This window comes from Dendrobates tinctorius, unplaced genomic scaffold, assembly GCF_039654945.1.
Source record: "Dendrobates tinctorius isolate UK_male_01 unplaced genomic scaffold, ASM3965494v1 ptg000272l, whole genome shotgun sequence".
NCBI lineage: Eukaryota > Metazoa > Chordata > Amphibia > Anura > Dendrobatidae > Dendrobates > Dendrobates tinctorius.
Genome location: NW_027361939.1, coordinates 12,871,971 through 12,896,649, shown reverse-complemented (window position 1 = coordinate 12,896,649; position 24,679 = coordinate 12,871,971). Strand labels below are relative to the sequence as shown.

At 41.9% G+C, this 24,679-nt stretch overlaps 31 non-coding genes across 31 annotated transcripts; 10 read left to right on the top strand and 21 right to left on the bottom strand.

Annotated features, from left to right (window-relative positions):
* Nucleotides 1–109: 109 nt before the first annotated feature.
* On the bottom strand, nt 110–181 carry TRNAE-CUC (transfer RNA glutamic acid (anticodon CUC)). Its single transcript has one exon. It is a non-coding gene; the product is annotated as a tRNA-Glu (tRNA).
* An 895-nt stretch (nt 182–1,076) lies between these two features.
* On the bottom strand, nt 1,077–1,148 carry TRNAE-CUC (transfer RNA glutamic acid (anticodon CUC)). The gene has a single exon. It is a non-coding gene; the product is annotated as a tRNA-Glu (tRNA).
* Nucleotides 1,149–2,205: 1,057 nt separating this feature from the next.
* TRNAM-CAU (transfer RNA methionine (anticodon CAU)) lies at nt 2,206–2,278 on the top strand. The gene has a single exon. It is a non-coding gene; the product is annotated as a tRNA-Met (tRNA).
* Nucleotides 2,279–2,904: 626 nt separating this feature from the next.
* Nucleotides 2,905–2,976, bottom strand: TRNAE-CUC (transfer RNA glutamic acid (anticodon CUC)). Its single transcript has one exon. It is a non-coding gene; the product is annotated as a tRNA-Glu (tRNA).
* An 895-nt stretch (nt 2,977–3,871) lies between these two features.
* On the bottom strand, nt 3,872–3,943 carry TRNAE-UUC (transfer RNA glutamic acid (anticodon UUC)). Its single transcript has one exon. It is a non-coding gene; the product is annotated as a tRNA-Glu (tRNA).
* Nucleotides 3,944–4,031: 88 nt separating this feature from the next.
* Nucleotides 4,032–4,104, top strand: TRNAM-CAU (transfer RNA methionine (anticodon CAU)). Its single transcript has one exon. It is a non-coding gene; the product is annotated as a tRNA-Met (tRNA).
* Nucleotides 4,105–5,069: 965 nt separating this feature from the next.
* TRNAE-CUC (transfer RNA glutamic acid (anticodon CUC)) lies at nt 5,070–5,141 on the bottom strand. Its single transcript has one exon. It is a non-coding gene; the product is annotated as a tRNA-Glu (tRNA).
* An 895-nt stretch (nt 5,142–6,036) lies between these two features.
* On the bottom strand, nt 6,037–6,108 carry TRNAE-CUC (transfer RNA glutamic acid (anticodon CUC)). Its single transcript has one exon. It is a non-coding gene; the product is annotated as a tRNA-Glu (tRNA).
* Nucleotides 6,109–7,004: 896 nt separating this feature from the next.
* Nucleotides 7,005–7,076, bottom strand: TRNAE-UUC (transfer RNA glutamic acid (anticodon UUC)). Its single transcript has one exon. It is a non-coding gene; the product is annotated as a tRNA-Glu (tRNA).
* An 88-nt stretch (nt 7,077–7,164) lies between these two features.
* TRNAM-CAU (transfer RNA methionine (anticodon CAU)) lies at nt 7,165–7,237 on the top strand. The gene has a single exon. It is a non-coding gene; the product is annotated as a tRNA-Met (tRNA).
* A 626-nt stretch (nt 7,238–7,863) lies between these two features.
* On the bottom strand, nt 7,864–7,935 carry TRNAE-CUC (transfer RNA glutamic acid (anticodon CUC)). The gene has a single exon. It is a non-coding gene; the product is annotated as a tRNA-Glu (tRNA).
* An 896-nt stretch (nt 7,936–8,831) lies between these two features.
* Nucleotides 8,832–8,903, bottom strand: TRNAE-UUC (transfer RNA glutamic acid (anticodon UUC)). The gene has a single exon. It is a non-coding gene; the product is annotated as a tRNA-Glu (tRNA).
* An 88-nt stretch (nt 8,904–8,991) lies between these two features.
* Nucleotides 8,992–9,064, top strand: TRNAM-CAU (transfer RNA methionine (anticodon CAU)). The gene has a single exon. It is a non-coding gene; the product is annotated as a tRNA-Met (tRNA).
* Nucleotides 9,065–9,690: 626 nt separating this feature from the next.
* On the bottom strand, nt 9,691–9,762 carry TRNAE-CUC (transfer RNA glutamic acid (anticodon CUC)). The gene has a single exon. It is a non-coding gene; the product is annotated as a tRNA-Glu (tRNA).
* An 896-nt stretch (nt 9,763–10,658) lies between these two features.
* TRNAE-CUC (transfer RNA glutamic acid (anticodon CUC)) lies at nt 10,659–10,730 on the bottom strand. Its single transcript has one exon. It is a non-coding gene; the product is annotated as a tRNA-Glu (tRNA).
* A 1,052-nt stretch (nt 10,731–11,782) lies between these two features.
* Nucleotides 11,783–11,855, top strand: TRNAM-CAU (transfer RNA methionine (anticodon CAU)). Its single transcript has one exon. It is a non-coding gene; the product is annotated as a tRNA-Met (tRNA).
* A 965-nt stretch (nt 11,856–12,820) lies between these two features.
* TRNAE-CUC (transfer RNA glutamic acid (anticodon CUC)) lies at nt 12,821–12,892 on the bottom strand. The gene has a single exon. It is a non-coding gene; the product is annotated as a tRNA-Glu (tRNA).
* An 893-nt stretch (nt 12,893–13,785) lies between these two features.
* On the bottom strand, nt 13,786–13,857 carry TRNAE-UUC (transfer RNA glutamic acid (anticodon UUC)). The gene has a single exon. It is a non-coding gene; the product is annotated as a tRNA-Glu (tRNA).
* Nucleotides 13,858–13,945: 88 nt separating this feature from the next.
* On the top strand, nt 13,946–14,018 carry TRNAM-CAU (transfer RNA methionine (anticodon CAU)). Its single transcript has one exon. It is a non-coding gene; the product is annotated as a tRNA-Met (tRNA).
* Nucleotides 14,019–14,983: 965 nt separating this feature from the next.
* TRNAE-CUC (transfer RNA glutamic acid (anticodon CUC)) lies at nt 14,984–15,055 on the bottom strand. Its single transcript has one exon. It is a non-coding gene; the product is annotated as a tRNA-Glu (tRNA).
* Nucleotides 15,056–15,951: 896 nt separating this feature from the next.
* TRNAE-CUC (transfer RNA glutamic acid (anticodon CUC)) lies at nt 15,952–16,023 on the bottom strand. Its single transcript has one exon. It is a non-coding gene; the product is annotated as a tRNA-Glu (tRNA).
* An 892-nt stretch (nt 16,024–16,915) lies between these two features.
* TRNAE-UUC (transfer RNA glutamic acid (anticodon UUC)) lies at nt 16,916–16,987 on the bottom strand. The gene has a single exon. It is a non-coding gene; the product is annotated as a tRNA-Glu (tRNA).
* Nucleotides 16,988–17,075: 88 nt separating this feature from the next.
* Nucleotides 17,076–17,148, top strand: TRNAM-CAU (transfer RNA methionine (anticodon CAU)). Its single transcript has one exon. It is a non-coding gene; the product is annotated as a tRNA-Met (tRNA).
* A 965-nt stretch (nt 17,149–18,113) lies between these two features.
* On the bottom strand, nt 18,114–18,185 carry TRNAE-CUC (transfer RNA glutamic acid (anticodon CUC)). The gene has a single exon. It is a non-coding gene; the product is annotated as a tRNA-Glu (tRNA).
* Nucleotides 18,186–19,078: 893 nt separating this feature from the next.
* Nucleotides 19,079–19,150, bottom strand: TRNAE-UUC (transfer RNA glutamic acid (anticodon UUC)). The gene has a single exon. It is a non-coding gene; the product is annotated as a tRNA-Glu (tRNA).
* An 88-nt stretch (nt 19,151–19,238) lies between these two features.
* On the top strand, nt 19,239–19,311 carry TRNAM-CAU (transfer RNA methionine (anticodon CAU)). Its single transcript has one exon. It is a non-coding gene; the product is annotated as a tRNA-Met (tRNA).
* Nucleotides 19,312–20,276: 965 nt separating this feature from the next.
* Nucleotides 20,277–20,348, bottom strand: TRNAE-CUC (transfer RNA glutamic acid (anticodon CUC)). Its single transcript has one exon. It is a non-coding gene; the product is annotated as a tRNA-Glu (tRNA).
* Nucleotides 20,349–21,401: 1,053 nt separating this feature from the next.
* On the top strand, nt 21,402–21,474 carry TRNAM-CAU (transfer RNA methionine (anticodon CAU)). Its single transcript has one exon. It is a non-coding gene; the product is annotated as a tRNA-Met (tRNA).
* A 965-nt stretch (nt 21,475–22,439) lies between these two features.
* On the bottom strand, nt 22,440–22,511 carry TRNAE-CUC (transfer RNA glutamic acid (anticodon CUC)). Its single transcript has one exon. It is a non-coding gene; the product is annotated as a tRNA-Glu (tRNA).
* Nucleotides 22,512–24,374: 1,863 nt separating this feature from the next.
* TRNAE-UUC (transfer RNA glutamic acid (anticodon UUC)) lies at nt 24,375–24,446 on the bottom strand. Its single transcript has one exon. It is a non-coding gene; the product is annotated as a tRNA-Glu (tRNA).
* Nucleotides 24,447–24,534: 88 nt separating this feature from the next.
* Nucleotides 24,535–24,607, top strand: TRNAM-CAU (transfer RNA methionine (anticodon CAU)). Its single transcript has one exon. It is a non-coding gene; the product is annotated as a tRNA-Met (tRNA).
* The last annotated feature ends 72 nt before the right edge of the window (nt 24,608–24,679 follow it).

The window sequence follows — 24,679 nt, the reverse complement described above, 5'->3', positions numbered from 1 at the left end:
AAAGATGGCGTTCAGAATTTTCGACAGCTTAACGCAAATTCTACCTGAAATACTTTTGTCTGAAAAACACCTTTGTCTTTGAATGTTGGTGGCAGTACAGAAAAGTACATTCCCATACCGGGAGTTGAACCCGGGCCACCTGGGTGAGAACCAGGAATCCTAACCGCTAGACCATATGGGAAAAGTTGTGCTGTCTTATCAGTGACAATCTGAAAAAAAATAAGTTTTCTACTTGGCACAAGCAACTTCTGCAGTTCTATTTGCGCAGCTTGCCTCGTTAACACAGTTGTAAGCAAATCAGTCTCATAAGCTGAAAGATGAACGTTCGATTCTTAGACGGGGTACTGGTCCCTCGTTTTCTCAATCGATTCTGTCTCCATCTTGGCTACAGGGCCACAGATTTTTCCGATTCAGTACCAAAACATAACCAATTTAGTTCCTAAACTGTTTCCACGTACAAGGCATGGGGCAGCTTTTGAATGTGTGTACTAGTTCCAAAGGAGTGTCACTCCCATAGCAGGAAGTAAACCAGTCGACCAGGGATACTAGGTCCTATCCACTTTTCCACGTGGGACAAGTTATACACTAAGCAGCAAGATAAATTAAAAAAAAAAAAAAAAAAAAGAAGTTTTTGCTTTGATTAAATAGCTTTTACATCACAAAAGAAAAAAGTTGCCACATGAGCATGGTACTTAGCACGTCAGTTGGTAATCTGAAGTTCATGAGGTTTTTTCCTCACACGTGGAACTATTCTCCCCCCTTTTCTTGGGATATTGTGTCACCCACTCAGAACTTTCTCAATGAAACGTTTCCGATTCGAAAGGAAACAGGAGCCTTAGTGACAGAAAGAACACATGGATTGTTGCGTCCCTTGACGCTTTGGAGTAATAAGGTGTAGTTGAGAATGGTTTAAGCTATGAAACAAAATGAAATCTTGTGCTAAAGGTCAGTAAGAGCCACAAATACCCTGATGTTCAGCATTTTTGACTGCAAAGTAATAAATCTACCTGAAATATTATTGTCTGGAAAATACATTTCTGTCTTTGATTGTTGGCAGTAGTACAGTAAAAGGTGCGTTCCCATACCGGGAGTTGAACCCGGCCCGCCTGGGTGAGAACCAGGAATCCTAACCGCTAGACCATATGGGAAAAGATGTGCTGTCTTATCAGTGACAATCTGAAAAAAAATAAGTTTTCTACTTGGCACAAGCAACTTCTGCAGTTCTATTTGCGCAGCTTGCCTCGTTAACACAGTTGTAAGCAAATCAGTCTCATAAGCTGAAAGATGAACGTTCGATTCTTAGACGGGGTACTGGTCCCTCGTTTTCTCAATCGATTCTGTCTCCATCTTGGCTACAGGGCCACAGATTTTTCCGATTCAGTACCAAAACATAACCAATTTAGTTCCTAAACTGTTTCCACGTACAAGGCATGGGGCAGCTTTTGAATGTGTGTACTAGTTCCAAAGGAGTGTCACTCCCATAGCAGGAAGTAAACCAGTCGACCAGGGATACTAGGTCCTATCCACTTTTCCACGTGGGACAAGTTATACACTAAGCAGCAAGATAAATTAAAAAAAAAAAAAAAAAAAAAAGAAGTTTTTGCTTTGATTAAATAGCTTTTACATCACAAAAGAAAAAAGTTGCCACATGAGCATGGTACTTAGCACGTCAGTTGGTAATCTGAAGTTCATGAGGTTTTTTCCTCACACGTGGAACTATTCTCCCCCCTTTTCTTGGGATATTGTGTCACCCACTCAGAACTTTCTCACTGAAACGTTTCCGATTCGAAAGGAAACAGGAGCCTTAGTGACAGAAAGAACACATGGATTGTTGCGTCCCTTGACGCTTTGGAGTAATAAGGTGTAGTTGAGAATGGTTTAAGCTATGAAACAAAATGAAATCTTGTGCTAAATGTCAGTAAGAGCCACAAATACCCTGATGTTCAGCATTTTTGACTGCAAAGTACAAAATCTACCTGAAATATTATTGTCTGGAAAATACATTTCTGTCTTTGATTGTTGGCAGTAGTACAGTAAAAGGTGCGTTCCCATACCGGGAGTCGAACGCGGGCCGCCTGGGTGAAAACCAGGAATCCTAACCGCTTGACCATATGGGAATGGATAGCTACACACTGAGGTATCTATTGAAAAAAATCAGCTCGGGGGCTTGCACAAGAAACGTCTGCAGATTGGCACGTGCATCTTGCCTCGTTAGCGCAGTAGGTAGCGCGTCAGTCTCATAATCTGAAGGTCGTGAGTTCGATCCTCACACGGGGCAGCAGGCTCCTCTTTTCCGAAGAGATTTTGTCAAAATCTTAGAACTTTCCCTTTCAGTTCTAACACGTTTCTGATAAGTAAGGATTTGTGAACCCAAATGACAGATGGGACACATGGGTTGTTGTTTCTCTTGACCCGTTTGCTGTATAAAGAGGCAGATGAGAGTGATTTGAGCTGTTTGACAGCTAAGCGCTAAATCTACCTGAAATACTTTTGTCTGAAAAACACCCGTCAGTAGCGAGCGCGTCAGTCTCATATTCTGAAGTTCGTGAGTTCGATCCTCACACGGGGAAGCGGTCTCCTCTTTTCTGAAGAGATTCTGTCACCAAATTAGAACTTTCCCTTTCAGATTTAAAATGTTTCTGATAAGTAAGAATTTGCGAACCCAAATGACAGACAGGACACATGGGTTGTTGATTCTCTTGACACGTTTGCTGTAAAAGGGGCTAGTTGAGATTGATTTGAGCTATGAAACCAAATTAAATCTTGTGCCAAAGTTCATCACAACGAACGGACCAAAAGATGGCGTTCAGAATTTTCGACAGCTTAACGCAAATTCTACCTGAAATACTTTTGTCTGAAAAACACCTTTGTCTTTGAATGTTGGTGGCAGTACAGAAAAGTACATTCCCATACCGGGAGTTGAACCCGGGTCGCCTGGGTGAGAACCAGGAATCCTAACCGCTAGACCATATGGGAAAAGATGTGCTGTCTTATCAGTGACAATCTGAAAAAAAATAAGTTTTCTACTTGGCACAAGCAACTTCTGCAGTTCTATTTGCGCAGCTTGCCTCGTTAACACAGTTGTAAGCAAATCAGTCTCATAAGCTGAAAGATGAACGTTCGATTGTTAGACGGGGTACTGGTCCCTCGTTTTCTCAATCGATTCTGTCTCCATCTTGGCTACAGGGCACAGATTTTTCCGATTCATTACCAAAACATAACCAATTTAGTTCCTAAACTGTTTCCACGTACAAGGCACGGGGCAGCTTTCGAATGTGTGTACTAGTTCCAAAGGAGTGTCACTCCCATAGCAGGAAGTAAACCAGTCGACCAGGGATACTAGGTCCTATCCACTTTTCCACGTGGGACAAGTTATACACTAAGCAGCAAGATAAATTAAAAAAAAAAAAAAAAAAAAAGAAGTTTTTGCTTTGATTAAATAGCTTTTACATCACAAAAGAAAAAAGTTGCCACATGAGCATGGTACTTAGCACGTCAGTTGGTAATCTGAAGTTCATGAGGTTTTTTCCTCACACGTGGAACTATTCTCCCCCCTTTTCTTGGGATATTGTGTCACCCACTCAGAACTTTCTCAATGAAACGTTTCCGATTCGAAAGGAAACAGGAGCCTTAGTGACAGAAAGAACACATGGATTGTTGCGTCCCTTGACGCTTTGGAGTAATAAGGTGTAGTTGAGAATGGTTTAAGCTATGAAACAAAATGAAATCTTGTGCTAAAGGTCAGTAAGAGCCACAAATACCCTGATGTTCAGCATTTTTGACTGCAAAGTACAAAATCTACCTGAAATATTATTGTCTGGAAAATACATTTCTGTCTTTGATTGTTGGCAGTAGTACAGTAAAAGGTGCGTTCCCATACCGGGAGTCGAACACGGGCCGCCTGGGTGAAAACCAGGAATCCTAACCGCTAGACCATATGGGAATGGATAGCTACACACTGAGGTATCTATTGAAAAAAATCAGCTCGGGGGCTTGCACAAGAAACGTCTGCAGATTGGCACGTGCATCTTGCCTCGTTAGCGCAGTAGGTAGCGCGTCAGTCTCATAATCTGAAGGTCGTGAGTTCGATACTCACACGGGGCAGCGGGCTCCTCTTTTCCGAAGAGATATTGTCAAAAACTTAGAACTTTCCCCTTCATTTCTAACACGTTTCTGATAAGTAAGGATTTGTGAACCCAAATGACACATGGGATGCTGGTTCTCTTGACCCGTTTGCTGTATAAAGAGGCAGATGAGAGTGATTTGAGCTATGACAAAAAATTAAATCTTGTGCCAAAGGTCGTCACAATGAATGTAACCAAAAGCTGGTGTTCAGAATGATTGACAGCTAAGCGCAAAATCTACCTGAAATACTTTTGTCTGAAAAACACCCGCGTCAGTCTCATAATCTGAAGGTCGTGAGTTCGATCCTCACACGGGGCAGCAGGCTCCTCTTTTCCGAAGAGATTTTGTCAAAAACTTAGAACTTTCCCTTTCAGTTCTAACACGTTTCTGATAAGTAAGGATTTGTGAACCCAAATGACAGATGGGACACATGGGTTGCTGTTTCTCTTGACCCGTTTGCTGTATAAAGAGGCAGATGAGAGTGATTTGAGCTGTTTGACAGCTAAGCGCAAAATCTACCTGAAATACTTTTGTCTGAAAAACACCCGTCAGTAGCGAGCGCGTCAGTCTCATATTCTGAAGTTCGTGAGTTCGATCCTCACACGGGGAAGCGGTCTCCTCTTTTCTGAAGAGATTCTGTCACCAAATTAGAACTTTCCCTTTCAGATTTAAAATGTTTCTGATAAGTAAGAATTTGCGAACCCAAATGACAGACAGGACACATGGGTTGTTGATTCTCTTGACACGTTTGCTGTAAAAGGGGCTAGTTGAGATTGATTTGAGCTATGAAACCAAATTAAATCTTGTGCCAAAGTTCATCACAAAGAACGGACCAAAAGATGGCGTTCAGAATTTTCGACAGCTTAACGCAAATTCTACCTGAAATACTTTTGTCTGAAAAACACCTTTGTCTTTGAATGTTGGTGGCAGTACAGAAAAGTACATTCCCATACCGGGAGTTGAACCCGGGCCACCTGGGTGAGAACCAGGAATCCTAACCGCTAGACCATATGGGAAAAGTTGTGCTGTCTTATCAGTGACAATCTGAAAAAAAATAAGTTTTCTACTTGGCACAAGCAACTTCTGCAGTTCTATTTGCGCAGCTTGCCTCGTTAACACAGTTGTAAGCAAATCAGTCTCATAAGCTGAAAGATGAACGTTCGATTCTTAGACGGGGTACTGGTCCCTCGTTTTCTCAATCGATTCTGTCTCCATCTTGGCTACAGGGCCACAGATTTTTCCGATTCAGTACCAAAACATAACCAATTTAGTTCCTAAACTGTTTCCACGTACAAGGCATGGGGCAGCTTTTGAATGTGTGTACTAGTTCCAAAGGAGTGTCACTCCCATAGCAGGAAGTAAACCAGTCGACCAGGGATACTAGGTCCTATCCACTTTTCCACGTGGGACAAGTTATACACTAAGCAGCAAGATAAATTAAAAAAAAAAAAAAAAAAAAGAAGTTTTTGCTTTGATTAAATAGCTTTTACATCACAAAAGAAAAAAGTTGCCACATGAGCATGGTACTTAGCACGTCAGTTGGTAATCTGAAGTTCATGAGGTTTTTTCCTCACACGTGGAACTATTCTCCCCCCTTTTCTTGGGATATTGTGTCACCCACTCAGAACTTTCTCAATGAAACGTTTCCGATTCGAAAGGAAACAGGAGCCTTAGTGACAGAAAGAACACATGGATTGTTGCGTCCCTTGACGCTTTGGAGTAATAAGGTGTAGTTGAGAATGGTTTAAGCTATGAAACAAAATGAAATCTTGTGCTAAAGGTCAGTAAGAGCCACAAATACCCTGATGTTCAGCATTTTTGACTGCAAAGTAATAAATCTACCTGAAATATTATTGTCTGGAAAATACATTTCTGTCTTTGATTGTTGGCAGTAGTACAGTAAAAGGTGCGTTCCCATACCGGGAGTTGAACCCGGCCCGCCTGGGTGAGAACCAGGAATCCTAACCGCTAGACCATATGGGAAAAGATGTGCTGTCTTATCAGTGACAATCTGAAAAAAAATAAGTTTTCTACTTGGCACAAGCAACTTCTGCAGTTCTATTTGCGCAGCTTGCCTCGTTAACACAGTTGTAAGCAAATCAGTCTCATAAGCTGAAAGATGAACGTTCGATTCTTAGACGGGGTACTGGTCCCTCGTTTTCTCAATCGATTCTGTCTCCATCTTGGCTACAGGGCCACAGATTTTTCCGATTCAGTACCAAAACATAACCAATTTAGTTCCTAAACTGTTTCCACGTACAAGGCATGGGGCAGCTTTTGAATGTGTGTACTAGTTCCAAAGGAGTGTCACTCCCATAGCAGGAAGTAAACCAGTCGACCAGGGATACTAGGTCCTATCCACTTTTCCACGTGGGACAAGTTATACACTAAGCAGCAAGATAAATTAAAAAAAAAAAAAAAAAAAAAGAAGTTTTTGCTTTGATTAAATAGCTTTTACATCACAAAAGAAAAAAGTTGCCACATGAGCATGGTACTTAGCACGTCAGTTGGTAATCTGAAGTTCATGAGGTTTTTTCCTCACACGTGGAACTATTCTCCCCCCTTTTCTTGGGATATTGTGTCACCCACTCAGAACTTTCTCACTGAAACGTTTCCGATTCGAAAGGAAACAGGAGCCTTAGTGACAGAAAGAACACATGGATTGTTGCGTCCCTTGACGCTTTGGAGTAATAAGGTGTAGTTGAGAATGGTTTAAGCTATGAAACAAAATGAAATCTTGTGCTAAATGTCAGTAAGAGCCACAAATACCCTGATGTTCAGCATTTTTGACTGCAAAGTACAAAATCTACCTGAAATATTATTGTCTGGAAAATACATTTCTGTCTTTGATTGTTGGCAGTAGTACAGTAAAAGGTGCGTTCCCATACCGGGAGTCGAACGCGGGCCGCCTGGGTGAAAACCAGGAATCCTAACCGCTAGACCATATGGGAATGGATAGCTACACACTGAGGTATCTATTGAAAAAAATCAGCTCGGGGGCTTGCACAAGAAACGTCTGCAGATTGGCACGTGCATCTTGCCTCGTTAGCGCAGTAGGTAGCGCGTCAGTCTCATAATCTGAAGGTCGTGAGTTCGATCCTCACACGGGGCAGCAGGCTCCTCTTTTCCGAAGAGATTTTGTCAAAATCTTAGAACTTTCCCTTTCAGTTCTAACACGTTTCTGATAAGTAAGGATTTGTGAACCCAAATGACAGATGGGACACATGGGTTGCTGTTTCTCTTGACCCGTTTGCTGTATAAAGAGGCAGATGAGAGTGATTTGAGCTGTTTGACAGCTAAGCGCAAAATCTACCTGAAATACTTTTGTCTGAAAAACACCCGTCAGTAGCGAGCGCGTCAGTCTCATATTCTGAAGTTCGTGAGTTCGATCCTCACACGGGGAAGCGGTCTCCTCTTTTCTGAAGAGATTCTGTCACCAAATTAGAACTTTCCCTTTCAGATTTAAAATGTTTCTGATAAGTAAGAATTTGCGAACCCAAATGACAGACAGGACACATGGGTTGTTGATTCTCTTGACACGTTTGCTCTAAAAGGGGCTAGTTGAGATTGATTTGAGCTATGAAACCAAATTAAATCTTGTGCCAAAGTTCATCACAACGAACGGACCAAAAGATGGCGTTCAGAATTTTCGACAGCTTAACGCAAATTCTACCTGAAATACTTTTGTCTGAAAAACACCTTTGTCTTTGAATGTTGGTGGCAGTACAGAAAAGTACATTCCCATACCGGGAGTTGAACCCGGGCCACCTGGGTGAGAACCAGGAATCCTAACCGCTAGACCATATGGGAAAAGTTGTGCTGTCTTATCAGTGACAATCTGAAAAAAAATAAGTTTTCTACTTGGCACAAGCAACTTCTGCAGTTCTATTTGCGCAGCTTGCCTCGTTAACACAGTTGTAAGCAAATCAGTCTCATAAGCTGAAAGATGAACGTTCGATTGTTAGACGGGGTACTGGTCCCTCGTTTTCTCAATCGATTCTGTCTCCATCTTGGCTACAGGGCCACAGATTTTTCCGATTCAGTACCAAAACATAACCAATTTAGTTCCTAAACTGTTTCCACGTACAAGGCACGGGGCAGCTTTCGAATGTGTGTACTAGTTCCAAAGGAGTGTCACTCCCATAGCAGGAAGTAAACCAGTCGACCAGGGATACTAGGTCCTATCCACTTTTCCACGTGGGACAAGTTATACACTAAGCAGCAAGATAAATTAAAAAAAAAAAAAAAAAAAAAGAAGTTTTTGCTTTGATTAAATAGCTTTTACATCACAAAAGAAAAAAGTTGCCACATGAGCATGGTACTTAGCACGTCAGTTGGTAATCTGAAGTTCATGAGGTTTTTTCCTCACACGTGGAACTATTCTCCCCCCTTTTCTTGGGATATTGTGTCACCCACTCAGAACTTTCTCACTGAAACGTTTCCGATTCGAAAGGAAACAGGAGCCTTAGTGACAGAAAGAACACATGGATTGTTGCGTCCCTTGACGCTTTGGAGTAATAAGGTGTAGTTGAGAATGGTTTAAGCTATGAAACAAAATGAAATCTTGTGCTAAATGTCAGTAAGAGCCACAAATACCCTGATGTTCAGCATTTTTGACTGCAAAGTACAAAATCTACCTTAAATATTATTGTCTGGAAAATACATTTCTGTCTTTGATTGTTGGCAGTAGTACAGTAAAAGGTGCGTTCCCATACCGGGAGTCGAACGCGGGCCGCCTGGGTGAAAACCAGGAATCCTAACCGCTAGACCATATGGGAATGGATAGCTACACACTGAGGTATCTATTGAAAAAAATCAGCTCGGGGGCTTGCACAAGAAACGTCTGCAGATTGGCACGTGCATCTTGCCTCGTTAGAGCAGTAGGTAGCGCGTCAGTCTCATAATCTGAAGGTTGTGAGTTCGATCCTCACACGGGGCAGCAGGCTCCTCTTTTCCGAAGAGATTTTGTCAAAATCTTAGAACTTTCCCTTTCAGTTCTAACACGTTTCTGATAAGTAAGGATTTGTGAACCCAAATGACAGATGGGACACATGGGTTGCTGTTTCTCTTGACCCGTTTGCTGTATAAAGAGGCAGATGAGAGTGATTTGAGCTGTTTGACAGCTAAGCGCAAAATCTACCTGAAATACTTTTGTCTGAAAAACACCCGTCAGTAGCGAGCGCGTCAGTCTCATATTCTGAAGTTCGTGAGTTCGATCCTCACACGGGGAAGCGGTCTCCTCTTTTCTGAAGAGATTCTGTCACCAAATTAGAACTTTCCCTTTCAGATTTAAAATGTTTCTGATAAGTAAGAATTTGCGAACCCAAATGACAGACAGGACACATGGGTTGTTGATTCTCTTGACACGTTTGCTCTAAAAGGGGCTAGTTGAGATTGATTTGAGCTATGAAACCAAATTAAATCTTGTGCCAAAGTTCATCACAACGAACGGACCAAAAGATGGCGTTCAGAATTTTCGACAGCTTAACGCAAATTCTACCTGAAATACTTTTGTCTGAAAAACACCTTTGTCTTTGAATGTTGGTGGCAGTACAGAAAAGTACATTCCCATACCGGGAGTTGAACCCGGGTCGCCTGGGTGAGAACCAGGAATCCTAACCGCTAGACCATATGGGAAAAGATGTGCTGTCTTATCAGTGACAATCTGAAAAAAAATAAGTTTTCTACTTGGCACAAGCAACTTCTGCAGTTCTATTTGCGCAGCTTGCCTCGTTAACACAGTTGTAAGCAAATCAGTCTCATAAGCTGAAAGATGAACGTTCGATTGTTAGACGGGGTACTGGTCCCTCGTTTTCTCAATCGATTCTGTCTCCATCTTGGCTACAGGGCCACAGATTTTTCCGATTCAGTACCAAAACATAACCAATTTAGTTCCTAAACTGTTTCCACGTACAAGGCACGGGGCAGCTTTCGAATGTGTGTACTAGTTCCAAAGGAGTGTCACTCCCATAGCAGGAAGTAAACCAGTCGACCAGGGATACTAGGTCCTATCCACTTTTCCACGTGGGACAAGTTATACACTAAGCAGCAAGATAAATTAAAAAAAAAAAAAAAAAAAAAGAAGTTTTTGCTTTGATTAAATAGCTTTTACATCACAAAAGAAAAAAGTTGCCACATGAGCATGGTACTTAGCACGTCAGTTGGTAATCTGAAGTTCATGAGGTTTTTTCCTCACACGTGGAACTATTCTCCCCCCTTTTCTTGGGATATTGTGTCACCCACTCAGAACTTTCTCAATGAAACGTTTCCGATTCGAAAGGAAACAGGAGCCTTAGTGACAGAAAGAACACATGGATTGTTGCGTCCCTTGACGCTTTGGAGTAATAAGGTGTAGTTGAGAATGGTTTAAGCTATGAAACAAAATGAAATCCTGTGCTAAAGGTCAGTAAGAGCCACAAATACCCTGATGTTCAGCATTTTTGACTGCAAAGTACAAAATCTACCTGAAATATTATTGTCTGGAAAATACATTTCTGTCTTTGATTGTTGGCAGTAGTACAGTAAAAGGTGCGTTCCCATACCGGGAGTTGAACCCGGCCCGCCTGGGTGAGAACCAGGAATCCTAACCGCTAGACCATATGGGAAAAGATGTGCTGTCTTATCAGTGACAATCTGAAAAAAAATAAGTTTTCTACTTGGCACAAGCAACTTCTGCAGTTCTATTTGCGCAGCTTGCCTCGTTAACACAGTTGTAAGCAAATCAGTCTCATAAGCTGAAAGATGAACGTTCGATTGTTAGACGGGGTACTGGTCCCTCGTTTTCTCAATCGATTCTGTCTCCATCTTGGCTACAGGGCCACAGATTTTTCCGATTCAGTACCAAAACATAACCAATTTAGTTCCTAAACTGTTTCCACGTACAAGGCATGGGGCAGCTTTTGAATGTGTGTACTAGTTCCAAAGGAGTGTCACTCCCATAGCAGGAAGTAAACCAGTCGACCAGGGATACTAGGTCCTATCCACTTTTCCACGTGGGACAAGTTATACACTAAGCAGCAAGATAAATTAAAAAAAAAAAAAAAAAGAAGTTTTTGCTTTGATTAAATAGCTTTTACATCACAAAAGAAAAAAGTTGCCACATGAGCATGGTACTTAGCACGTCAGTTGGTAATCTGAAGTTCATGATGTTTTTTCCTCACACGGGGAACTATTCTCCTCCCTTTTCTTGGGATATTGTGTCACCCACTCAGAACTTTCTCACTGAAACGTTTCCGATTCGAAAGGAAACAGGAGCCTTAGTGACAGACAGAACACATGGATTGTTGCGTCCCTTGACGCTTTGGAGTAATAAGGTGTAGTTGAGAATGGTTTAAGCTATGAAACAAAATGAAATCTTGTGCTAAAGGTCAGTAAGAGCCACAAATACCCTGATGTTCAGCATTTTTGACTGCAAAGTACAAAATCTAACTGAAATATTATTGTCTGGAAAATACATTTCCGTCTTTGATTGTTGGCAGTAGTACAGTAAAGGGTGCGTTCCCATACCGGGAGTCGAACACGGGCCGCCTGTGTGAAAACCAGGAATCCTAACCGCTAGACCATATGGGAATGGATAGCTACACACTGAGGTATCTATTGAAAAAAATCAGCTCGGGGGCTTGCACAAGAAACGTCTGCAGATTGGCACGTGCATCTTGCCTCGTTAGCGCAGTAGGTAGCGCGTCAGTCTCATAATCTGAAGGTCGTGAGTTCGATACTCACACGGGGCAGCGGGCTCCTCTTTTCCGAAGAGATATTGTCAAAAACTTAGAACTTTCCCCTTCATTTCTAACACGTTTCTGATAAGTAAGGATTTGTGAACCCAAATGACACATGGGATGCTGGTTCTCTTGACCCGTTTGCTGTATAAAGAGGCAGATGAGAGTGATTTGAGCTATGACAAAAAATTAAATCTTGTGCCAAAGGTCGTCACAATGAATGTAACCAAAAGCTGGTGTTCAGAATGATTGACAGCTAAGCGCAAAATCTACCTGAAATACTTTTGTCTGAAAAACACCCGCGTCAGTCTCATAATCTGAAGGTCGTGAGTTCGATCCTCACACGGGGCAGCAGGCTCCTCTTTTCCGAAGAGATTTTGTCAAAAACTTAGAACTTTCCCTTTCAGTTCTAACACGTTTCTGATAAGTAAGGATTTGTGAACCCAAATGACAGATGGGACACATGGGTTGCTGTTTCTCTTGACCCGTTTGCTGTATAAAGAGGCAGATGAGAGTGATTTGAGCTGTTTGACAGCTAAGCGCAAAATCTACCTGAAATACTTTTGTCTGAAAAACACCCGTCAGTAGCGAGCGCGTCAGTCTCATATTCTGAAGTTCGTGAGTTCGATCCTCACACGGGGAAGCGGTCTCCTCTTTTCTGAAGAGATTCTGTCACCAAATTAGAACTTTCCCTTTCAGATTTAAAATGTTTCTGATAAGTAAGAATTTGCGAACCCAAATGACAGACAGGACACATGGGTTGTTGATTCTCTTGACACGTTTGCTGTAAAAGGGGCTAGTTGAGATTGATTTGAGCTATGAAACCAAATTAAATCTTGTGCCAAAGTTCATCACAACGAACGGACCAAAAGATGGCGTTCAGAATTTTCGACAGCTTAACGCAAATTCTACCTGAAATACTTTTGTCTGAAAAACACCTTTGTCTTTGAATGTTGGTGGCAGTACAGAAAAGTACATTCCCATACCGGGAGTTGAACCCGGGCCACCTGGGTGAGAACCAGGAATCCTAACCGCTAGACCATATGGGAAAAGTTGTGCTGTCTTATCAGTGACAATCTGAAAAAAAATAAGTTTTCTACTTGGCACAAGCAACTTCTGCAGTTCTATTTGCGCAGCTTGCCTCGTTAACACAGTTGTAAGCAAATCAGTCTCATAAGCTGAAAGATGAACGTTCGATTCTTAGACGGGGTACTGGTCCCTCGTTTTCTCAATCGATTCTGTCTCCATCTTGGCTACAGGGCCACAGATTTTTCCGATTCAGTACCAAAACATAACCAATTTAGTTCCTAAACTGTTTCCACGTACAAGGCACGGGGCAGCTTTCGAATGTGTGTACTAGTTCCAAAGGAGTGTCACTCCCATAGCAGGAAGTAAACCAGTCGACCAGGGATACTAGGTCCTATCCACTTTTCCACGTGGGACAAGTTATACACTAAGCAGCAAGATAAATTAAAAAAAAAAAAAAAAAAGAAGTTTTTGCTTTGATTAAATAGCTTTTACATCACAAAAGAAAAAAGTTGCCACATGAGCATGGTACTTAGCTCGTCAGTTGGTAATCTGAAGTTCATGATGTTTTTTCCTCACACGGGGAACTATTCTCCTCCCTTTTCTTGGGATATTGTGTCACCCACTCAGAACTTTCTCACTGAAACGTTTCCGATTCGAAAGGAAACAGGAGCCTTAGTGACAGACAGAACACATGGATTGTTGCGTCCCTTGACGCTTTGGAGTAATAAGGTGTAGTTGAGAATGGTTTAAGCTATGAAACAAAATGAAATCTTGTGCTAAAGGTCAGTAAGAGCCACAAATACCCTGATGTTCAGCATTTTTGACTGCAAAGTACAAAATCTACCTGAAATATTATTGTCTGGAAAATACATTTCTGTCTTTGATTGTTGGCAGTAGTACAGTAAAAGGTGCGTTCCCATACCGGGAGTCGAACACGGGCCGCCTGGGTGAAAACCAGGAATCCTAACCGCTAGACCATATGGGAATGGATAGCTACACACTGAGGTATCTATTGAAAAAAATCAGCTCGGGGGCTTGCACAAGAAACGTCTGCAGATTGGCACGTGCATCTTGCCTCGTTAGCGCAGTAGGTAGCGCGTCAGTCTCATAATCTGAAGGTCGTGAGTTCGATACTCACACGGGGCAGCGGGCTCCTCTTTTCCGAAGAGATATTGTCAAAAACTTAGAACTTTCCCCTTCATTTCTAACACGTTTCTGATAAGTAAGGATTTGTGAACCCAAATGACACATGGGATGCTGGTTCTCTTGACCCGTTTGCTGTATAAAGAGGCAGATGAGAGTGATTTGAGCTATGACAAAAAATTAAATCTTGTGCCAAAGGTCGTCACAATGAATGTAACCAAAAGCTGGTGTTCAGAATGATTGACAGCTAAGCGCAAAATCTACCTGAAATACTTTTGTCTGAAAAACACCCGCGTCAGTCTCATAATCTGAAGGTCGTGAGTTCGATCCTCACACGGGGCAGCAGGCTCCTCTTTTCCGAAGAGATTTTGTCAAAAACTTAGAACTTTCCCTTTCAGTTCTAACACGTTTCTGATAAGTAAGGATTTGTGAACCCAAATGACAGATGGGACACATGGGTTGCTGTTTCTCTTGACCCGTTTGCTGTATAAAGAGGCAGATGAGAGTGATTTGAGCTGTTTGACAGCTAAGCGCAAAATCTACCTGAAATACTTTTGTCTGAAAAACACCCGTCAGTAGCGAGCGCGTCAGTCTCATATTCTGAAGTTCGTGAGTTCGATCCTCACACGGGGAAGCGGTCTCCTCTTTTCTGAAGAGATTCTGTCACCAAATTAGAACTTTCCCTTTCAGATTTAAAATGTTTCTGATAAGTAAGAATTTGCGAACCCAAATGACAGACAGGACACATGGGTTGTTGATTCTCTTGACACGTTTGCTGTAAAAGGGGCTAGTTGAGATTGATTTGAGCTATGAAACCAAATTAAATCTTGTGCCAAAGTTCATCACAACGAACGGACCAAAAGATGGCGTTCAGAATTTTCGACAGCTTAACGCAAATTCTACCTGAAATACTTTTGTCTGAAAAACACCTTTGTCTTTGAATGTTGGTGGCAGTACAGAAAAGTACATTTCCATACCGGGAGTTGAACCCGGGCCACCTGGGTGAGAACCAGGAATCCTAACCGCTAGACCATATGGGAAAAGTTGTGCTGTCTTATCAGTGACAATCTGAAAAAAAATAAGTTTTCTACTTGGCACAAGCAACTTCTGCAGTTCTATTTGCGCAGCTTGCCTCGTTAACACAGTTGTAAGCAAATCAGTCTCATAAGCTGAAAGATGAACGTTCGATTCTTAGACGGGGTACTGGTCCCTCGTTTTCTCAATCGATTCTGTCTCCATCTTGGCTACAGGGCCACAGATTTTTCCGATTCAGTACCAAAACATAACCAATTTAGTTCCTAAACTGTTTCCACGTACAAGGCATGGGGCAGCTTTTGAATGTGTGTACTAGTTCCAAAGGAGTGTCACTCCCATAGCAGGAAGTAAACCAGTCGGCCAGGGATACTAGGTCCTATCCACTTTTCCACGTGGGACAAGTTATACACTAAGCAGCAAGATAAATTTAAAAAAAAAAAAAAAAAGAAGAAGTTTTTGCTTTGATTAAATAGCTTTTACATCACAAAAGAAAAAAGTTGCCACATGAGCATGGTACTTAGCACGTCAGTTGGTAATCTGAAGTTCATGAGGTTTTTTCCTCACACGTGGAACTATTCTCCCCCCTTTTCTTGGGATATTGTGTCACCCACTCAGAACTTTCTCAATGAAACGTTTCCGATTCGAAAGGAAACAGGAGCCTTAGTGACAGAAAGAACACATGGATTGTTGCGTCCCTTGACGCTTTGGAGTAATAAGGTGTAGTTGAGAATGGTTTAAGCTATGAAACAAAATGAAATCTTGTGCTAAAGGTCAGTAAGAGCCACAAATACCCTGATGTTCAGCATTTTTGACTGCAAAGTACAAAATCTACCTGAAATATTATTGTCTGGAAAATACATTTCTGTCTTTGATTGTTGGCAGTAGTACAGTAAAAGGTGCGTTCCCATACCGGGAGTTGAACCCGGCCCGCCTGGGTGAGAACCAGGAATCCTAACCGCTAGACCATATGGGAAAAGATGTGCTGTCTTATCAGTGACAATCTGAAAAAAAATAAGTTTTCTACTTGGCACAAGCAACTTCTGCAGTTCTATTTGCGCAGCTTGCCTCGTTAACACAGTTGTAAGCAAATCAGTCTCATAAGCTGAAAGATGAACGTTCGATTGTTAGACGGGGTACTGGTCCCTCGTTTTCTCAATCGATTCTGTCTCCATCTTGGCTACAGGGCCACAGATTTTTCCGATTCAGTACCAAAACATAACCAATTTAGTTCCTAAACTGTTTCCACGTACAAGGCATGGGGCAGCTTTTGAATGTGTGTACTAGTTCCAAAGGAGTGTCACTCCCATAGCAGGAAGTAAACCAGTCGACCAGGGATACTAGGTCCTATCCACTTTTCCACGTGGGACAAGTTATACACTAAGCAGCAAGATAAATTAAAAAAAAAAAAAAAAAGAAGTTTTTGCTTTGATTAAATAGCTTTTACATCACAAAAGAAAAAAGTTGCCACATGAGCATGGTACTTAGCACGTCAGTTGGTAATCTGAAGTTCATGATGTTTTTTCCTCACACGGGGAACTATTCTCCTCCCTTTTCTTGGGATATTGTGTCACCCACTCAGAACTTTCTCACTGAAACGTTTCCGATTCGAAAGGAAACAGGAGCCTTAGTGACAGACAGAACACATGGATTGTTGCGTCCCTTGACGCTTTGGAGTAATAAGGTGTAGTTGAGAATGGTTTAAGCTATGAAACAAAATGAAATCTTGTGCTAAAGGTCAGTAAGAGCCACAAATACCCTGATGTTCAGCATTTTTGACTGCAAAGTACAAAATCTACCTGAAATATTATTGTCTGGAAAATACATTTCTGTCTTTGATTGTTGGCAGTAGTACAGTAAAAGGTGCGTTCCCATACCGGGAGTCGAACACGGGCCGCCTGGGTGAAAACCAGGAATCCTAACCGCTAGACCATATGGGAATGGATAGCTACACACTGAGGTATCTATTGAAAAAAATCAGCTCGGGGGCTTGCACAAGAAACGTCTGCAGATTGGCACGTGCATCTTGCCTCGTTAGCGCAGTAGGTAGCGCGTCAGTCTCATAATCTGAAGGTCGTGAGTTCGATACTCACACGGGGCAGCGGGCTCCTCTTTTCCGAAGAGATATTGTCAAAAACTTAGAACTTTCCCCTTCATTTCTAACACGTTTCTGATAAGTAAGGATTTGTGAACCCAAATGACACATGGGATGCTGGTTCTCTTGACCCGTTTGCTGTATAAAGAGGCAGATGAGAGTGATTTGAGCTATGACAAAAAATTAAATCTTGTGCCAAAGGTCGTCACAATGAATGTAACCAAAAGCTGGTGTTCAGAATGATTGACAGCTAAGCGCAAAATCTACCTGAAATACTTTTGTCTGAAAAACACCCGCGTCAGTCTCATAATCTGAAGGTCGTGAGTTCGATCCTCACACGGGGCAGCAGGCTCCTCTTTTCCGAAGAGATTTTGTCAAAAACTTAGAACTTTCCCTTTCAGTTCTAACACGTTTCTGATAAGTAAGGATTTGTGAACCCAAATGACAGATGGGACACATGGGTTGCTGTTTCTCTTGACCCGTTTGCTGTATAAAGAGGCAGATGAGAGTGATTTGAGCTGTTTGACAGCTAAGCACAAAATCTACCTGAAATACTTTTGTCTGAAAAACACCCGTCAGTAGCGAGCGCGTCAGTCTCATATTCTGAAGTTCGTGAGTTCGATCCTCACACGGGGAAGCGGTCTCCTCTTTTCTGAAGAGATTCTGTCACCAAATTAGAACTTTCCCTTTCAGATTTAAAATGTTTCTGATAAGTAAGAATTTGCGAACCCAAATGACAGACAGGACACATGGGTTGTTGATTCTCTTGACACGTTTGCTGTAAAAGGGGCTAGTTGAGATTGATTTGAGCTATGAAACCAAATTAAATCTTGTGCCAAAGTTCATCACAACGAACGGACCAAAAGATGGCGTTCAGAATTTTCGACAGCTTAACGCAAATTCTACCTGAAATACTTTTGTCTGAAAAACACCTTTGTCTTTGAATGTTGGTGGCAGTACAGAAAAGTACATTCCCATACCGGGAGTTGAACCCGGGCCACCTGGGTGAGAACCAGGAATCCTAACCGCTAGACCATATGGGAAAAGTTGTGCTGTCTTATCAGTGACAATCTGAAAAAAAATAAGTTTTCTACTTGGCACAAGCAACTTCTGCAGTTCTATTTGCGCAGCTTGCCTCGTTAACACAGTTGTAAGCAAATCAGTCTCATAAGCTGAAAGATGAACGTTCGATTCTTAGACGGGGTACTGGTCCCTCGTTTTCTCAATCGATTCTGTCTCCATCTTGGCTACAGGGCCACAGATTTTTCCGATTCAGTACCAAAACATAACCAATTTAGTTCCTAAACTGTTTCCACGTACAAGGCACGGGGCAGCTTTCGAATGTGTGTACTAGTTCCAAAGGAGTGTCACTCCCATAGCAGGAAGTAAACCAGTCGACCAGGGATACTAGGTCCTATCCACTTTTCCACGTGGGACAAGTTATACACTAAGCAGCAAGATAAATTAAAAAAAAAAAAAAAAAAGAAGTTTTTGCTTTGATTAAATAGCTTTTACATCACAAAAGAAAAAAGTTGCCACATGAGCATGGTACTTAGCACGTCAGTTGGTAATCTGAAGTTCATGATGTTTTTTCCTCACACGGGGAACTATTCTCCTCCCTTTTCTTGGGATATTGTGTCACCCACTCAGAACTTTCTCACTGAAACGTTTCCGATTCGAAAGGAAACAGGAGCCTTAGTGACAGACAGAACACATGGATTGTTGCGTCCCTTGACGCTTTGGAGTAATAAGGTGTAGTTGAGAATGGTTTAAGCTATGAAACAAAATGAAATCTTGTGCTAAAGGTCAGTAAGAGCCACAAATACCCTGATGTTCAGCATTTTTGACTGCAAAGTACAAAATCTACCTGAAATATTATTGTCTGGAAAATACATTTCTGTCTTTGATTGTTGGCAGTAGTACAGTAAAAGGTGCGTTCCCATACCGGGAGTCGAACACGGGCCGCCTGGGTGAAAACCAGGAATCCTAACCGCTAGACCATATGGGAATGGATAGCTACACACTGAGGTATCTATTGAAAAAAATCAGCTCGGGGGCTTGCACAAGAAACGTCTGCAGATTGGCACGTGCATCTTGCCTCGTTAGCGCAGTAGGTAGCGCGTCAGTCTCATAATCTGAAGGTCGTGAGTTCGATACTCACACGGGGCAGCGGGCTCCTCTTTTCCGAAGAGATATTGTCAAAAACTTAGAACTTTCCCCTTCATTTCTAACACGTTTCTGATAAGTAAGGATTTGTGAACCCAAATGACACATGGGATGCTGGTTCTCTTGAACCGTTTGCTGTATAAAGAGGCAGATGAGAGTGATTTGAGCTATGACAAAAAATTAAATCTTGTGCCAAAGGTCGTCACAATGAATGTAACCAAAAGCTGGTGTTCAGAATGATTGACAGCTAAGCGCAAAATCTACCTGAAATACTTTTGTCTGAAAAACACCCGCGTCAGTCTCATAATCTGAAGGTCGTGAGTTCGATCCTCACACGGGGCAGCAGGCTCCTCTTTTCCGAAGAGATTTTGTCAAAATCTTAGAACTTTCCCTTTCAGTTCTAACACGTTTCTGATAAGTAAGGATTTGTGAACCCAAATGACAGATGGGACACATGGGTTGCTGTTTCTCTTGACCCGTTTGCTGTATAAAGAGGCAGATGAGAGTGATTTGAGCTGTTTGACAGCTAAGCGCAAAATCTACCTGAAATACTTTTGTCTGAAAAACACCCGTCAGTAGCGAGCGCGTCAGTCTCATATTCTGAAGTTCGTGAGTTCGATCCTCACACGGGGAAGCGGTCTCCTCTTTTCTGAAGAGATTCTGTCACCAAATTAGAACTTTCCCTTTCAGATTTAAAATGTTTCTGATAAGTAAGAATTTGCGAACCCAAATGACAGACAGGACACATGGGTTGTTGATTCTCTTGACACGTTTGCTCTAAAAGGGGCTAGTTGAGATTGATTTGAGCTATGAAACCAAATTAAATCTTGTGCCAAAGTTCATCACAACGAACGGACCAAAAGATGGCGTTCAGAATTTTCGACAGATTAACGCAAATTCTACCTGAAATACTTTTGTCTGAAAAACACCTTTGTCTTTGAATGTTGGTGGCAGTACAGAAAAGTACATTCCCATATCGGGAGTTGAACCCGGGTCGCCTGGGTGAGAACCAGGAATCCTAACCGCTAGACCATATGGGAAAAGATGTGCTGTCTTATCAGTGACAATCTGAAAAAAAATAAGTTTTCTACTTGGCACAAGCAACTTCTGCAGTTCTATTTGCGCAGCTTGCCTCGTTAACACAGTTGTAAGCAAATCAGTCTCATAAGCTGAAAGATGAACGTTCGATTGTTAGACGGGGTACTGGTCCCTCGTTTTCTCAATCGATTCTGTCTCCATCTTGGCTACAGGGCCACAGATTTTTCCGATTCAGTACCAAAACATAACCAATTTAGTTCCTAAACTGTTTCCACGTACAAGGCACGGGGCAGCTTTCGAATGTGTGTACTAGTTCCAAAGGAGTGTCACTCCCATAGCAGGAAGTAAACCAGTCGACCAGTTATACTAGGTCCTATCCACTTTTCCACGTGGGACAAGTTATACACTAAGCAGCAAGATAAATTAAAAAAAAAAAAAAAAAAGAAGTTTTTGCTTTGATTAAATAGCTTTTACATCACAAAAGAAAAAAGTTGCCACATGAGCATGGTACTTAGCACGTCAGTTGGTAATCTGAAGTTCATGATGTTTTTTCCTCACACGGGGAACTATTCTCCTCCCTTTTCTTGGGATATTGTGTCACCCACTCAGAACTTTCTCACTGAAACGTTTCCGATTCGAAAGGAAACAGGAGCCTTAGTGACAGACAGAACACATGGATTGTTGCGTCCCTTGACGCTTTGGAGTAATAAGGTGTAGTTGAGAATGGTTTAAGCTATGAAACAAAATGAAATCTTGTGCTAAAGGTCAGTAAGAGCCACAAATAATCTGATGTTCAGCATTTTTGACTGCAAAGTACAAAATCTACCTGAAATATTATTGTCTGGAAAATACATTTCTGTCTTTGATTGTTGGCAGTAGTACAGTAAAAGGTGCGTTCCCATACCGGGAGTCGAACACGGGCCGCCTGGGTGAAAACCAGGAATCCTAACAGCTAGACCATATGGGAATGGATAGCTACACACTGAGGTATCTATTGAAAAAAATCAGCTCGGGGGCTTGCACAAGAAACATCTGCAGATTGGCACGTGCATCTTGCCTCGTTAGCGCAGTAGGTAGCGCGTCAGTCTCATAATCTGAAGGTCGTGAGTTCGATACTCACACGGGGCAGCGGGCTCCTCTTTTCCGAAGAGATATTGTCAAAAACTTAGAACTTTCCCCTTCATTTCTAACACGTTTCTGATAAGTAAGGATTTGTGAACCCAAATGACACATGGGATGCTGGTTCTCTTGACCCGTTTGCTGTATAAAGAGGCAGATGAGAGTGATTTGAGCTATGACAAAAAATTAAATCTTGTGCCAAAGGTCGTCACAATGAATGTAACCAAAAGCTGGTGTTCAGAATGATTGACAGCTAAGCGCAAAATCTACCTGAAATACTTTTGTCTGAAAAACACCCGCGTCAGTCTCATAATCTGAAGGTCGTGAGTTCGATCCTCACACGGGGCAGCAGGCTCCTCTTTTCCGAAGAGATTTTGTCAAAAACTTAGAACTTTCCCTTTCAGTTCTAACACGTTTCTGATAAGTAAGGATTTGTGAACCCAAATGACAGATGGGACACATGGGTTGCTGTTTCTCTTGACCCGTTTGCTGTATAAAGAGGCAGATGAGAGTGATTTGAGCTGTTTGACAGCTAAGCGCAAAATCTACCTGAAATACTTTTGTCTGAAAAACACCCGTCAGTAGCGAGCGCGTCAGTCTCATATTCTGAAGTTCGTGAGTTCGATCCTCACACGGGGAAGCGGTCTCCTCTTTTCTGAAGAGATTCTGTCACCAAATTAGAACTTTCCCTTTCAGATTTAAAATGTTTCTGATAAGTAAGAATTTGCGAACCCAAATGACAGACAGGACACATGGGTTGTTGATTCTCTTGACACGTTTGCTGTAAAAGGGGCTAGTTGAGATTGATTTGAGCTATGAAACCAAATTAAATCTTGTGCCAAAGTTCATCACAACGAACGGACCAAAAGATGGCGTTCAGAATTTTCGACAGCTTAACGCAAATTCTACCTGAAATACTTTTGTCTGAAAAACACCTTTGTCTTTGAATGTTGGTGGCAGTACAGAAAAGTACATTCCCATACCGGGAGTTGAACCCGGGCCACCTGGGTGAGAACCAGGAATCCTAACCGCTAGACCATATGGGAAAAGTTGTGCTGTCTTATCAGTGACAATCTGAAAAAAAATAAGTTTTCTACTTGGCACAAGCAACTTCTGCAGTTCTATTTGCGCAGCTTGCCTCGTTAACACAGTTGTAAGCAAATCAGTCTCATAAGCTGAAAGATGAACGTTCGATTCTTAGACGGGGTACTGGTCCCTCGTTTTCTCAATCGATTCTGTCTCCATCTTGGCTACAGGGCCACAGATTTTTCCGATTCAGTACCAAAACATAACCAATTTAGTTCCTAAACTGTTTCCACGTACAAGGCATGGGGCAGCTTTTGAATGTGTGTACTAGTTCCAAAGGAGTGTCACTCCCATAGCAGGAAGTAAACCAGTCGGCCAGGGATACTAGGTCCTATCCACTTTTCCACGTGGGACAAGTTATACACTAAGCAGCAAGATAAATTAAAAAAAAAAAAAAAAAAAAAGAAGTTTTTGCTTTGATTAAATAGCTTTTACATCACAAAAGAAAAAAGTTGCCACATGAGCATGGTACTTAGCACGTCAGTTGGTAATCTGAAGTTCATGAGGTTTTTTCCTCACACGTGGAACTATTCTCCCCCCTTTTCTTGGGATATTGTGTCACCCACTCAGAACTTTCTCAATGAAACGTTTCCGATTCGAAAGGAAACAGGAGCCTTAGTGACAGAAAGAACACATGGATTGTTGCGTCCCTTGACGCTTTGGAGTAATAAGGTGTAGTTGAGAATGGTTTAAGCTATGAAACAAAATGAAATCTTGTGCTAAAGGTCAGTAAGAGCCACAAATACCCTGATGTTCAGCATTTTTGACTGCAAAGTAATAAATCTACCTGAAATATTATTGTCTGGAAAATACATTTCTGTCTTTGATTGTTGGCAGTAGTACAGTAAAAGGTGCGTTCCCATACCGGGAGTTGAACCCGGCCCGCCTGGGTGAGAACAAGGAATCCTAACCGCTAGACCATATGGGAAAAGATGTGCTGTCTTATCAGTGACAATCTGAAAAAAAATAAGTTTTCTACTTGGCACAAGCAACTTCTGCAGTTCTATTTGCGCAGCTTGCCTCGTTAACACAGTTGTAAGCAAATCAGTCTCATAAGCTGAAAGATGAACGTTCGATTCTTAGACGGGGTACTGGTCCCTCGTTTTCTCAATCGATTCTGTCTCCATCTTGGCTACAGGGCCACAGATTTTTCCGATTCAGTACCAAAACATAACCAATTTAGTTCCTAAACTGTTTCCACGTACAAGGCATGGGGCAGCTTTTGAATGTGTGTACTAGTTCCAAAGGAGTGTCACTCCCATAGCAGGAAGTAAACCAGTCGACCAGGGATACTAGGTCCTATCCACTTTTCCACGTGGGACAAGTTATACACTAAGCAGCAAGATAAATTAAAAAAAAAAAAAAAAAAATGAAGTTTTTGCTTTGATTAAATAGATTTTACATCACAAAAGAAAAAAGTTGCCACATGAGCATGGTACTTAGCACGTCAGTTGGTAATCTGAAGTTCATGAGGTTTTTTCCTCACACGTGGAACTATTCTCCCCCCTTTTCTTGGGATATTGTGTCACCCACTCAGAACTTTCTCACTGAAACGTTTCCGATTCGAAAGGAAACAGGAGCCTTAGTGACAGAAAGAACACATGGATTGTTGCGTCCCTTGACGCTTTGGAGTAATAAGGTGTAGTTGAGAATGGTTTAAGCTATGAAACAAAATGAAATCTTGTGCTAAATGTCAGTAAGAGCCACAAATACCCTGATGTTCAGCATTTTTGACTGCAAAGTACAAAATCTACCTGAAATATTATTGTCTGGAAAATACATTTCTGTCTTTGATTGTTGGCAGTAGTACAGTAAAAGGTGCGTTCCCATACCGGGAGTCGAACGCGGGCCGCCTGGGTGAAAACCAGGAATCCTAACCGCTAGACCATATGGGAATGGATAGCTACACACTGAGGTATCTATTGAAAAAAATCAGCTCGGGGGCTTGCACAAGAAACGTCTGCAGATTGGCACGTGCATCTTGCCTCGTTAGCGCAGTAGGTAGCGCGTTAGGCTCATAATCTGAAGGTCGTGAGTTCGATCCTCACACGGGGCAGCAGGCTCCTCTTTTCCGAAGAGATTTTGTCAAAATCTTAGAACTTTCCCTTTCAGTTCTAACACGTTTCTG